At 38.1% G+C, this 12,176-nt stretch overlaps 8 non-coding genes across 8 annotated transcripts; all 8 read right to left on the bottom strand.

Moving 5' to 3' along the window:
- Positions 1 to 428: 428 nt before the first annotated feature.
- trnal-aag (transfer RNA leucine (anticodon AAG)) lies at positions 429 to 510 on the bottom strand. Its single transcript has one exon. It is a non-coding gene; the product is annotated as a tRNA-Leu (tRNA).
- Positions 511 to 1,837: 1,327 nt separating this feature from the next.
- On the bottom strand, positions 1,838 to 1,919 carry trnal-aag (transfer RNA leucine (anticodon AAG)). Its single transcript has one exon. It is a non-coding gene; the product is annotated as a tRNA-Leu (tRNA).
- A 1,323-nt stretch (positions 1,920 to 3,242) lies between these two features.
- Positions 3,243 to 3,324, bottom strand: trnal-aag (transfer RNA leucine (anticodon AAG)). The gene has a single exon. It is a non-coding gene; the product is annotated as a tRNA-Leu (tRNA).
- Positions 3,325 to 4,648: 1,324 nt separating this feature from the next.
- Positions 4,649 to 4,730, bottom strand: trnal-aag (transfer RNA leucine (anticodon AAG)). Its single transcript has one exon. It is a non-coding gene; the product is annotated as a tRNA-Leu (tRNA).
- Positions 4,731 to 7,460: 2,730 nt separating this feature from the next.
- On the bottom strand, positions 7,461 to 7,542 carry trnal-aag (transfer RNA leucine (anticodon AAG)). The gene has a single exon. It is a non-coding gene; the product is annotated as a tRNA-Leu (tRNA).
- A 1,327-nt stretch (positions 7,543 to 8,869) lies between these two features.
- Positions 8,870 to 8,951, bottom strand: trnal-aag (transfer RNA leucine (anticodon AAG)). The gene has a single exon. It is a non-coding gene; the product is annotated as a tRNA-Leu (tRNA).
- Positions 8,952 to 10,278: 1,327 nt separating this feature from the next.
- On the bottom strand, positions 10,279 to 10,360 carry trnal-aag (transfer RNA leucine (anticodon AAG)). Its single transcript has one exon. It is a non-coding gene; the product is annotated as a tRNA-Leu (tRNA).
- Positions 10,361 to 11,683: 1,323 nt separating this feature from the next.
- On the bottom strand, positions 11,684 to 11,765 carry trnal-aag (transfer RNA leucine (anticodon AAG)). The gene has a single exon. It is a non-coding gene; the product is annotated as a tRNA-Leu (tRNA).
- Between the last annotated feature and the right edge of the window lie 411 nt (positions 11,766 to 12,176).

Genomic DNA, 12,176 nt, shown 5'->3' with positions numbered 1-12,176 from the left:
TTGTTCAAATGCAATGACTCGACACGTTTCTCATTAGCATCCAATATGAAGCAGGGAACCCTTAAACTTCCCTGTGTTTTTTTGAGGACAAATACAATGTATTTGTTTTACATGGACATGATCATTTATGACCATAGTATTGAGATAAATTGTCAATGACTTGAAATGCCATCTTACCCATATCGTTTTACGTTGAAAACAGCAACCTTCATGAATGCTTATGGGAAAAAATACAAAATATCCTAAGAAATTTTTTATAAATAATGAAAAAGGATGGATTAGCATTTGGTTCATTAGTAGCACATGTGACAAGAACCTCGTGAGTAAATGAAATAAGTTAGTGATGTTACTGGAGAGCAGATAAACAGTAGTATTCCATGGACAGGACAGCTCTAGGCAGTGGAAGAGAGTCATCACTGGTGCCTGAATGTCAAAAGAGGGATTCGAACCCACGCCTCTTTCGAGACTGCGACCTTAACGCAGCACCTTGGACCGCTCGGCCATCCTGACATCCTCCAGGCCAAGTATTTGGAAACTGCTATACAAAAAAGACTTATGTGCTTAACAACTGCTTGTCTTTTTGGAAGGCAATGATTGAATGGTGAAAACGGCCTGTTCTTTTTTTGACTAAATTTAGACTACTGAGGTGTTTTTTTTTGTTTGTTTTTGTTGAGTAGCCATGATACCCAACAGTTACAATGTTGTGGAATTCTATCTGGTGGCAGCACCAGGGTGTTCTGCAGTCTAAGGCATTGAGGAAAACTTGGGCCTTTATAGAAATGTACGGCCGCTGTGTTTCAATACCACCTTAAATGCTGCTTCTTTGACTTCTTTGTTTACTTTGAAATGCCAAAGCATGTGTCTCACTCTTTGTGTCCATTCTCACATATTTATGACTTGGTTAAAAGATTTGGATTTGAATATAAAAAGAACAAAGTACAGAGGACAGCATAGAGTAATTGGCAAGTTGGCAAATGAAGTATAATGCAGCCTGGATAGGAGATCCAGACTTTGATTGAATGAAAGATGGGAGTAATGGTCACCTCTGGAAAACCTTTATTAACTCCTAATGATTTAGTGAAACAGTCAAGCACTTTTGCCTTCGCTCGGTGTTGTAATCATAAATAAGTCAGCCATATTTGCAATAATCAACAATGACTTCACGAATACCAGATTTGTTCATGACTGATTTATTTATGTTAAATGGACTGTCTGTTTTACAACGTTTGTGCAGATCTAAAGCATTAGTATTTCCGTCTTATATGGCACCACTCACATTTCTGCTTCTTTTTAGTTTGAGCATTTGAAGGAATGCATGACAGACAACATTTTGATGAAGTTTCAAAAAAGGATTTTGTAAGTGGACCGAGATGCCGGACTGTGCATTAGGGCTTAGCTGTCAGAGTGATTTGTTCAAATGCAATGACTCGACACGTTTCTCATTAGCATCCAATATGAAGCAGGGAACCCTTAAACTTCCCTGTGTTTTTTTGAGGACAAATACAATGCATTTGTTTTACATGGACATGATAATTTATGACCATAGTATTGAGATAAATTGTCAATGACTTGAAATGCCATCTTACCCATATCGTTTTACGTTGAAAACAGCAACCTTCATGAATGCTTATGGAAAAAAATACAAAATATCAAAAGAAGTTTTTAATAAATAATGAAAAAGGATGGATTTGCATTTGGTTCATTAGTAGCACATGTGACAAGAACCTCGTGAGTAAATGAAATAAGTTTGTGATGTTACTGGAGAGCAGATAAACAGTAGAGTTCCATGGACAGGACAGCTGTAGGCAGTGGAAGTGAGTCATCACTGGTGCATGAATGTCAGAAGTGGGATTTGAACCCACGCCTCTTTCGAGACTGCAACCTTAACGCAGCGCCTTGGACCGCTCGGCCATCCTGACATCCTCCAGGCAAATCATTTGGAAACTGCTATACAAAAAAGACTTATGTGCTTAACAACTGCTTGTCTTTTTAGAAGGCAATGATTGAATGGTGAAAACGGCCTGTTCTTTTTTTGACTAAATTTAGACTACTGAGGTGTTTTTTTTTGTTTGTTTTTGTTGAGTAGCCATGATACCCAACAGTTACAATGTTGTGGAATTATATCTGGTGGCAGCACCAGGGTGTTCTGCAGTCTACGGCATTGAGGAAAACTCGGGCCTTGATAGAAATGTACGGCCGCTGTGTTTCCATACCACCTTAAATGCTGCTTCTTTGACTTCTTTGTTTACTTTGAAATGCCAAAGCATGTGTCTCACTCTTTGTGTCCATTCTCACATATTTATGACTTGGTTAAAAGATTTGGATTTGAATATAAAAAGAACAAAGTACAGAGGACAGCATAGAGTAATTGGCAAGTTGGCAAATGAGGTATAATGCAGCCTGGATAGGAGATCCAGACTTTGATTGAATGAAAGATGGGAGTAATGGTCACCTCTGGAAAACCTTTATTAACTCCTAATGATTTAGTGAAACAGTCAAGCACTTTTGCCTTCGCTCGGTGTTGTAATCATAAATAAGTCAGCCATATTTGCAATAATCAACAATGACTTCACGAATACCAGAATTGTTCATGACTGATTTATGTTAAATGGACTGTCTGTTTTACAACGTTTGTGCAGATCTAAAGCATTAGTATTTCCGTCTTATATGGCACCACTCACATTTCTGCTTCTTTTTAGTTTGAGCATTTGAAGGAATGCATGACAGACTACATTTTGATGAAGTTTCAAAAAAGGATTTTGTAAGTGGACCGAGATGCCGGACTGTGCATTAGGGCTTAGCTGTCAGAGTGATTTGTTCAAATGCAATGACTCGACACGTTTCTCATTAGCATCCAATATGAAGCAGGGAACCCTTAAACTTCCCTGTGTTTTTTTGAGGACAAATACAATGTATTTGTTTTACATGGACATGATAATTTATGACCTTAGTATTGAGATAAATTGTCAATGACTTGAAATGCCATCTTACCCATATCGTTTTACGTTGAAAACAGAAACCTTCATGAATGCTTATGGAAAAAAATACAAAATATCAAAAGAAGTTTTTAATAAATAATGAAAAAGGATGGATTAGCATTTGGTTCATTAGTAGCACATGTGACAAGAACCTCGTGAGTAAATGAAATAAGTTTGTGATGTTTCTGGAGAGCAGATAAACAGTAGAGTTCCATGGACAGGACAGCTGTAGGCAGTGGAAGTGAGTCATCACTGGTGCATGAATGTCAGAAGTGGGATTTGAACCCACGCCTCTTTCGAGACTGCGACCTTAACGCAGCGCCTTGGACCGCTCGGCCATCCTGACATCCTCCAGGCCAAGTATTTGGAAACTGTTATACAAAAAAGACTTATGTGCTTAACAACTGCTTGTCTTTTTGGAAGGCAATGATTGAATGGTGAAAACGGCCTGTTTTTTTTTTGACTAAATTTAGACTACTGAGGTGTTTTTTTTGTTTGTTTTTGTTGAGTAGCCATGATACCCAACAGTTACAATGTTGTGGAATTATATCTGGTGGCAGCACCAGGGTGTTCTGCAGTCTACGGCATTGAGGAAAACTCGGGCCTTGATAGAAATGTACGGCCGCTGTGTTTCAATACCACCTTAAATGCTGCTTCTTTGACTTCTTTGTTTACTTTGAAATGCCAAAGCATGTGTCTCACTCTTTGTGTCCATTCTCACATATTTATGACTTGGTTAAAAGATTTGGATTTGAATATAAAAAGAACAAAGTACAGAGGACAGCATAGAGTAATTGGCAAGTTGGCAAATGAGGTATAATGCAGCCTGGATAGGAGATCCAGACTTTGATTGAATGAAAGATGGGAGTAATGGTCACCTCTGGAAAACCTTTATTAACTCCTTATGATTTAGTGAAACAGTCAAGCACTTTTGCCTTCGCTCGGTGTTGTAATCATAAATAAGTCAGCCATATTTGCAATAATCAACAATGACTTCACGAATACCAGATTTGTTCATGACTGATTTATGTTAAATGGACTGTCTGTTTTACAACGTTTGTGCAGATCTAAAGCATTAGTATTTCCGTCTTATATGGCACCACTCACATTTCTGCTTCTTTTTAGTTTGAGCATTTGAAGGAATGCATGACAGACAACATTTTGATGAAGTTTCAAAAAAGGATTTTGTAAGTGGACCGAGATGCCGGACTGTGCATTAGGGCTTAGCTGTCAGAGTGATTTGTTCAAATGCAATGACTCGACACGTTTCTCATTAGCATCCAATATGAAGCAGGGAACCCTTAAACTTCCCTGTGTTTTTTTGAGGACAAATACAATGTATTTGTTTTACATGGACATGATAATTTATGACCTTAGTATTGAGATAAATTGTCAATGACTTGAAATGCCATCTTACCCATATCGTTTTAAACATTGAAAACAGAAACCTTCATGAATGCTTATGGAAAAAAATACAAAATATCAAAAGAAGTTTTTAATAAATAATGAAAAAGGATGGATTAGCATTTGGTTCATTAGTAGCACATGTGACAAGAACCTCGTGAGTAAATGAAATAAGTTTGTGATGTTACTGGAGAGCAGATAAACAGTAGAGTTCCATGGACAGGACAGCTGTAGGCAGTGGAAGTGAGTCATCACTGGTGCATGAATGTCAGAAGTGGGATTTGAACCCACGCCTCTTTCGAGACTGCGACCTTAACGCAGTGCCTTGGACTGCTCGGCCATCCTGACATCCTCCAGGCCAAGTATTTGGAAACTGTTATACAAAAAAGACTTATGTGCTTAACAACTGCTTGTCTTTTTGGAAGGCAATGATTGAATGGTGAAAACGGCCTGTTTTTTTTTTGACTAAATTTAGACTACTGAGGTGTTTTTTGTTTTGTTTTTGTTGAGTAGCCATGATACCCAACAGTTACAATGTTGTGGAATTATATCTGGTGGCAGCACCAGGGTGTTCTGGAGTCTACGGCATTGAGGAAAACTCGGGCCTTGATAGAAATGTACGGCCGCTGTGTTTCAATACCACCTTAAATGCTGCTTCTTTGACTTCTTTGTTTACTTTGAAATGCCAAAGCATGTGTCTCACTCTTTGTGTCCATTCTCACATATTTATGACTTGGTTAAAAGATTTGGATTTGAATATAAGAAGAACAAAGTACAGAGGACAGCATAGAGTAATTGGCAAGTTGGCAAATGAGGTATAATGCAGCCTGGATAGGAGATCCAGACTTTGATTGAATGAAAGATGGGAGTAATGGTCACCTCTGGAAAACCTTTATTAACTCCTAATGATTTAGTGAAACAGTCAAGCACTTTTGCCTTCGCTCGGTGTTGTAATCATAAATAAGTCAGCCATATTTGCAATAATCAACAATGACTTCACGAATACCAGATTTGTTCATGACTGATTTATTTATGTTAAATGGACTGTCTGTTTTACAACGTTTGTGCAGATCTAAAGCATTAGTATTTCCGTCTTATATGGCACCACTCACATTTCTGCTTCTTTTTAGTTTGAGCATTTGAAGGAATGCATGACAGACTACATTTTGATGAAGTTTCAAAAAAGGATTTTGTAAGTGGACCGAGATGCCGGACTGTGCATTAGGGCTTAGCTGTCAGAGTGATTTGTTCAAATGCAATGACTCGACACGTTTCTCATTAGCATCCAATATGAAGCAGGGAACCCTTAAACTTCCCTGTGTTTTTTTGAGGACAAATACAATGTATTTGTTTTACATGGACATGATAATTTATGACCTTAGTATTGAGACAAATTGTCAATGACTTGAAATGCCATCTTACCCATATCGTTTTACGTTGAAAACAGCAACCTTCATGAATGCTTATGGAAAAAAATACAAAATATTAAAAGAAGTTTTTAATAAATAATGAAAAAGGATGGATTAGCATTTGGTTCATTAGTAGCACATGTGACAAGAACCTCGTGAGTAAATGAAATAAGTTTGTGATGTTTCTGGAGAGCAGATAAACAGTAGAGTTCCATGGACAGGACAGCTGTAGGCAGTGGAAGTGAGTCATCACTGGTGCATGAATGTCAGAAGTGGGATTCGAACCCACGCCTCTTTCGAGACTGCGACCTTAATGCAGCGCATTGGACTGCTCGGCCATCCTGACATCCTCCCGGCCAAATATTTGGAAACTGCTATACAAAAAAGACTTATGTGCTTAACTGCTTGTCTTTTTGGAAGGCAATGATTGAATGGTGAAAACGGCCTGTTCTTTTTTTGACTAAATTTAGACTACTGAGGTGTTTTTTTTGTTTGTTTTTGTTGAGTAGCCATGATACCCAACAGTTACAATGTTGTGGAATTATATCTGGTGGCAGCACCAGGGTGTTCTGCAGTCTACGGCATTGAGGAAAACTCGGGCCTTGATAGAAATGTACGGCCGCTGTGTTTCAATACCACCTTAAATGCTGCTTCTTTGACTTCTTTGTTTACTTTGAAATGCCAAAGCATGTGTCTCACTCTTTGTGTCCATTCTCACATATTTATGACTTGGTTAAAAGATTTGGATTTGAATATAAGAAGAACAAAGTACAGAGGACAGCATAGAGTAATTGGCAAGTTGGCAAATGAGGTATAATGCAGCCTGGATAGGAGATCCAGACTTTGATTGAATGAAAGATGGGAGTAATGGTCACCTCTGGAAAACCTTTATTAACTCCTAATGATTTAGTGAAACAGTCAAGCACTTTTGCCTTCGCTCGGTGTTGTAATCATAAATAAGTCAGCCATATTTGCAATAATCAACAATGACTTCACGAATACCAGATTTGTTCATGACTGATTTATTTATGTTAAATGGACTGTCTGTTTTACAACGTTTGTGCAGATCTAAAGCATTAGTATTTCCGTCTTATATGGCACCACTCACATTTCTGCTTCTTTTTAGTTTGAGCATTTGAAGGAATGCATGACAGACTACATTTTGATGAAGTTTCAAAAAAGGATTTTGTAAGTGGACCGAGATGCCGGACTGTGCATTAGGGCTTAGCTGTCAGAGTGATTTGTTCAAATGCAATGACTCGACACGTTTCTCATTAGCATCCAATATGAAGCAGGGAACCCTTAAACTTCCCTGTGTTTTTTTGAGGACAAATACAATGTATTTGTTTTACATGGACATGATCATTTATGACCATAGTATTGAGATAAATTGTCAATGACTTGAAATGCCATCTTACCCATATCGTTTTACGTTGAAAACAGCAACCTTCATGAATGCTTGTGGAAAAAAATACAAAATATCAAAAGAAGTTTTTAATAAATAATGAAAAAGGATGGATTAGCATTTGGTTCATTAGTAGCACATGTGACAAGAACCTCGTGAGTAAATGAAATAAGTTTGTGATGTTTCTGGAGAGCAGATAAACAGTAGAGTTCCATGGACAGGACAGCTGTAGGCAGTGGAAGTGAGTCATCACTGGTGCATGAATGTCAGAAGTGGGATTTGAACCCACGCCTCTTTCGAGACTGCGACCTTAACGCAGCGCCTTGGACCGCTCGGCCATCCTGACATCCTCCAGGCCAAGTATTTGGAAACTGCTATACAAAAAAGACTTATGTGCTTAACAACTGCTTGTCTTTTTGGATGGCAATGATTGAATGATGAAAACGGCCTGTTCTTTTTTTGACTAAATTTAGACTACTGAGGTGTTTTTTTTTGTTTGTTTTTGTTGAGTAGCCATGATACCCAACAGTTACAATGTTGTGGAATTATATCTGGTGGCAGCACCAGGGTGTTCTGCAGTCTACGGCATTGAGGAAAACTCGGGCCTTGATAGAAATGTACGGCCGCTGTGTTTCAATACCACCTTAAATGCTGCTTCTTTGACTTCTTTGTTTACTTTGAAATGCCAAAGCATGTGTCTCACTCTTTGTGTCCATTCTCACATATTTATGACTTGGTTAAAAGATTTGGATTTGAATATAAAAAGAACAAAGTACAGAGGACAGCATAGAGTAATTGGCAAGTTGGCAAATGAGGTATAATGCAGCCTGGATAGGAGATCCAGACTTTGATTGAATGAAAGATGGGAGTAATGGTCACCTCTGGAAAACCTTTATTAACTCCTAATGATTTAGTGAAACAGTCAAGCACTTTTGCCTTCGCTCGGTGTTGTAATCATAAATAAGTCAGCCATATTTGCAATAATCAACAATGACTTCACGAATACCAGATTTGTTCATGACTGATTTATTTATGTTAAATGGACTGTCTGTTTTACAACGTTTGTGCAGATCTAAAGCATTAGTATTTCCGTCTTATATGGCACCACTCACATTTCTGCTTCTTTTTAGTTTGAGCATTTGAAGGAATGCATGACAGACTACATTTTGATGAAGTTTCAAAAAAGGATTTTGTAAGTGGACCGAGATGCCGGACTGTGCATTAGGGCTTAGCTGTCAGAGTGATTTGTTCAAATGCAATGACTCGACACGTTTCTCATTAGCATCCAATATAAAGCAGGGAACCCTTAAACTTCCCTGTGTTTTTTTGAGGACAAATACAATGTATTTGTTTTACATGGACATGATAATTTATGACCTTAGTATTGAGACAAATTGTCAATGACTTGAAATGCCATCTTACCCATATCGTTTTACGTTGAAAACAGCAACTTTCATGAATGCTTATGGAAAAAAATACAAAATATTAAAAGAAGTTTTTAATAAATAATGAAAAAGGATGGATTAGCATTTGGTTCATTAGTAGCACATGTGACAAGAACCTCGTGAGTAAATGAAATAAGTTTGTGATGTTTCTGGAGAGCAGATAAACAGTAGAGTTCCATGGACAGGACAGCTGTAGGCAGTGGAAGTGAGTCATCACTGGTGCATGAATGTCAGAAGTGGGATTCGAACCCACGCCTCTTTCGAGACTGCGACCTTAACGCAGCGCCTTGGACCGCTCGGCCATCCTGACATCCTCCAGGCCAAGTATTTGGAAACTGCTATACAAAAAAGACTTATGTGCTTAACAACTGCTTGTCTTTTTGGATGGCAATGATTGAATGATGAAAACGGCCTGTTCTTTTTTTGACTAAATTTAGACTACTGAGGTGTTTTTTTTTGTTTGTTTTTGTTGAGTAGCCATGATACCCAACAGTTACAATGTTGTGGAATTATATCTGGTGGCAGCACCAGGGTGTTCTGCAGTCTACGGCATTGAGGAAAACTTGGGCCTTGATAGAAATGTACGGCCGCTGTGTTTCAATACCACCTTAAATGCTGCTTCTTTGACTTCTTTGTTTACTTTGAAATGCCAAAGCATGTGTCTCACTCTATGTGTCCATTCTCACATATTTATGACTTGGTTAAAAGATTTGGATTTGAATATAAAAAGAACAAAGTACAGAGGACAGCATAGAGTAATTGGCAAGTTGGCAAATGAGGTATAATGCAGCCTGGATAGGAGATCCAGACTTTGATTGAATGAAAGATGGGAGTAATGGTCACCTCTGGAAAACCTTTATTAACTCCTAATGATTTAGTGAAACAGTCAAGCACTTTTGCCTTCGCTCGGTGTTGTAATCATAAATAAATCAGCCATATTTGCAATAATCAACAATGACTTCACGAATACCAGATTTGTTCATGACTGATTTATTTATGTTAAATGGACTGTCTGTTTTACAACGTTTGTGCAGATCTAAAGCATTAGTATTTCCGTCTTATATGGCACCACTCACATTTCTGCTTCTTTTTAGTTTGAGCATTTGAAGGAATGCATGACAGACTACATTTTGATGAAGTTTCAAAAAAGGATTTTGTAAGTGGACCGAGATGCCGGACTGTGCATTAGGGCTTAGCTGTCAGAGTGATTTGTTCAAATGCAATGACTCGACACGTTTCTCATTAGCATCCAATATGAAGCAGGGAACCCTTAAACTTCCCTGTGTTTTTTTGAGGACAAATACAATGTATTTGTTTTACATGGACATGATCATTTATGACCATAGTATTGAGATAAATTGTCAATGACTTGAAATGCCATCTTACCCATATCGTTTTACGTTGAAAAAGGCAACCTTCATGAATGCTTATGGGAAAAAATACAAAATATCCTAAGAAATTTTTTATAAATAATGAAAAAGGATGGATTAGCATTTGGTTCATTAGTAGCACATGTGACAAGAACCTCGTGAGTAAATGAAATAAGTTAGTGATGTTACTGGAGAGCAGATAAACAGTAGTATTCCATGGACAGGACAGCTCTAAGCAGTGGAAGTGAGTCATCACTGGTGCCTGAATGTCAAAAGTGGGATTCGAACCCACGCCTCTTTCGAGACTGCGACCTTAACGCAGCGCCTTGGACCGCTCGGCCATCCTGACATCCTCCCGGCCAAATGTTTGGAAACTGCTATACAAAAAAGACTTATGTGCTTAACTGCTTGTCTTTTTGGAAGGCAATGATTGAATGGTGAAAACGGCCTGTTCTTTTTTTGACTAAATTTAGACTACTGAGGTGTTTTTTTTGTTTGTTTTTGTTGAGTAGCCATGATACCCAACAGTTACAATGTTGTGGAATTATATCTGGTGGCAGCACCAGGGTGTTCTGCAGTCTACGGCATTGAGGAAAACTTGGGCCTTGATAGAAATGTATGGCCGCTGTGTTTCAATACCACCTTAAATGCTGCTTCTTTGACTTCTTTGTTTACTTTGAAATGCCAAAGCATGTGTCTCACTCTTTGTTTCCATTCTCACATATTTATGACTTGGTTAAAAGATTTGGATTTGAATATAAAAAGAACAAAGTACAGAGGACAGCATAGAGTAATTGGCAAGTTGGCAAATGAGGTATAATGCAGCCTGGATAGGAGATCCAGACTTTGATTGAATGAAAGATGGGAGTAATGGTCACCTCTGGAAAACCTTTATTAACTCCTAATGATTTAGTGAAACAGTCAAGCACTTTTGCCTTCGCTCGGTGTTGTAATCATAAATAAATCAGCCATATTTGCAATAATCAACAATGACTTCACGAATTCCAGATTTGTTCATGACTGATTTATTTATCTAAAATGGACTGTCTGTTTTACAACGTTTGTGCAGATCTAAAGCATTAGTATTTCCGTCTTATATGGCACCACTCACATTTCTGCTTCTTTTTAGTTTGAGCATTTGAAGGAATGCATGACAGACTACATTTTGATGAAGTTTCAAAAAAGGATTTTGTAAGTGGACCGAGATGCCGGACTGTGCATTAGGGCTTAGCTGTCAGAGTGATTTGTTCAAATGCAATGACTCGACACGTTTCTCATTAGCATCCAATATGAAGCAGGGAACCCTTAAACTTCCCTGTGTTTTTTTGAGGACAAATACAATGTATTTGTTTTACATGGACATGATAATTTATGACCTTAGTATTGAGACAAATTGTCAATGACTTGAAATGCCATCTTACCCATATCGTTTTACGTTGAAAACAGCAACCTTCATGAATGCTTATGGGAAAAAATACAAAATATCAAAAGAAGTTTTTAATAAATAATGATAAAGGATGGATTAGCATTTGGTTCATTAGTAGCACATGTGACAAGAACCTCGTGAGTAAATGAAATAAGTTTGTGATGTTTCTGGAGAGCAGATAAACAGTAGAATTCCATGGACAAGACAGCTGTAGGCAGTGGAAGTGAGTCATCACTGGTGCATGAATGTCAGAAGTGGGATTTGAACCCACACCTCTTTCGAGACTGCGACCTTAACGCAGCGCCTTGGACCGCTCGGCCATCCTGACACCCTCCAGGCCAAGTATTTGGAAACTGCTATACAAAAAAGACTTATGTGCTTAACAACTGCTTGTCTTTTTGGATGGCAATGATTGAATGATGAAAACGGCCTGTTCTTTTTTTGACTAAATTTAGACTACTGAGGTGTTTTTTTTTGTTTGTTTTTGTTGAGTAGCCATGATACCCAACAGTTACAATGTTGTGGAATTATATCTGGTGGCAGCACCAGGGTGTTCTGCAGTCTAAGGCATTGAGGAAAACTCGGGCCTTGATAGAAATGTACGGCCGCTGTGTTTCAATACCACCTTAAATGCTGCTTCTTTGACTTCTTTGTTTACTTTGAAATGCCAAAGCATGTGTCTCACTCTTTGTGTCCATTCTCACATATTTATGACTTGGTTAAAAGATTTGGATTTGAA

Source organism: Oryzias latipes, chromosome 13 (assembly GCF_053564925.1).
Source record: "Oryzias latipes strain Hd-rR chromosome 13, Olatipes_Hd-rR_3.1".
In the NCBI taxonomy this organism is placed as follows: domain Eukaryota; kingdom Metazoa; phylum Chordata; class Actinopteri; order Beloniformes; family Adrianichthyidae; genus Oryzias; species Oryzias latipes.
The sequence above is the reverse complement of the archived record's forward strand: the minus strand, read 5'-3'. Positions and strand labels throughout refer to the sequence as shown.